Source organism: Limulus polyphemus, unplaced genomic scaffold (genome assembly GCF_000517525.1).
Source record: "Limulus polyphemus unplaced genomic scaffold, Limulus_polyphemus-2.1.2 Scaffold2018, whole genome shotgun sequence".
NCBI lineage: Eukaryota > Metazoa > Arthropoda > Merostomata > Xiphosura > Limulidae > Limulus > Limulus polyphemus.
This window is the reverse complement of record NW_013667628.1, coordinates 96,379-98,366: the sequence shown is the minus strand read 5'-3', so window position 1 is coordinate 98,366 and position 1,988 is coordinate 96,379.

The following is a 1,988-nucleotide window of genomic DNA, read 5'->3' as shown; positions in this document are numbered from 1 at the left end:
ATATGGGCTTTATTACATGAAAACACGAAAATAACGTTCACAGCTAGTATATGGGCTTTATTACATGAAAACACGAAAATAACGTTCACAGCTACTATATGGGCTTTATTACATGAAAACACGAAAATAACGTTCACAGCTACTATATGGGCTTTATTACATGAAAATACGAAAATAACGTTCACAGCTACTATATGGGCTTTATTACATGAAAACACGAAAATAACGTTCACAGCTACTATATTTGAGTTTTGTTACATGAAAACACGAAAATAACGTTCACACATATACTATTTGAGTTTTGTTGCTTGCTAACACGAAAATAAAGTTCACAGTTAGGCTTTGTTACCTGAGAACACGAAACTGATGTGCATAGTTAGCAACTCGGCTTTTTGCCAAAATATACGAAAGAAAGTTGATAGTTAGTATTTAAGATCTGTTGCCTAATAACCCAAATTAACATTTTTACATGTTCTGCTGTCAGTGCTGTTTAATACCACTGTTACGTATCTGCTTGTTTGTTAATTTCCGGTATAAAATTCTTTCCGAGAAACTTCAGCGATACAAGTCCCTTCTTGATTAAAACTAGTTTCTTTTTTCTCGATACAAACTTTGTAATACACAGAATTTCCATAGTCAGGGCGTTTCTAAACTTAACTACTTTTATAATACACGCTATAAATCACAGCGATTCACAATCTCGATAACTTCACACACACTATCTGGAAACAGATTCGTAAATTACCCGGAACTCTCTTCATTCAATCTCTGCCAGGCTTATATACTAAAAAAAGAGGACTTCCAGAACAAACTCGGTCTTACCCGATAATTCACGATCATTCGAGAAATTCAACACGTGTTACCAGGTTCACGTGACTTCCGATGTCGTAACACCACGAAACTAAACTTTCCAGTTAGTGTATGGGTTTTGATAAAGAAGAAACTTAAGTTCACAGTTATTAAACAGGCTTTCTTACATAATTATATATATATATATACTAAAGTACTCAGTTGGTCACAGTGTTGGTTTCCTTGACTGATAACAAATAATTAATCTCCACAGCTAATATCTTGGCTTTGTAGCTTGGTAACACGAAACTAAAGTAATATTTAGTATCTGGATTTTTTTGCCTGATAACAAGAACGCATTTATTGCCTTAAAGCATAAAAATAACCTAATATTTATTACATTGGCTGTGTTTCCCGATAATGTGAAATTCAATTTCATAGTTAGTATTTATTTTGTTTGTTTTTGCCTAATAAAATGAAACTAAATATCACATTTATTATCTGGGCTTTGTTGTCTGATGCTTACGAAACTAATCATAATTTTGACTTTGTTGCTTGATAATACGAAACCAAAGTTTACAGTTAATATCCGGGTTTCGCTTCCTGTTTAACATGAAACTAAACCTCATAGTTATCATTTAGGCTTTGTTTCTTGGTAACACCAAATTCTTATACATTTTTATATACATTTGCTCACTTAAAAAATTGAAAACAGTTTGTATTTTATTATAAGTTTGCTTTAAATATATAGCATCCGTGCACATTTATAGCTTGCTTTAACGCGTAGTCTAGGGGATATTTAAACCCAACAACACAAGCATAGAAGCTTAAAACTTATAAAATTAGAATCTTAAACAGTTTAATTTGTCATTTCTCAGAAAGTAAACACGTAAAATTGTATCTACACAACAAGAAACTTCTGTTACTTTAAAATATATTTATGCAGCAATAAATCAGTGACTACACTATATTGTCAAACTAAATTACAAATAAATATATATAGAAAATAATCCTAAGAGTCAGACCGACGTCGTTTTCACGTTACGAACTAAAACTTCCTTTTCCAATTATGTCATTGTCTGTCATCAAAGGATTGACATCTTAACGTTACATGGTGGCATGTGTGTAATTAGTTTTTAATTGATATTCTAACGAGCTATCACTGAAATCACATGCTTTTGTTTAAGGTTTTAATATTG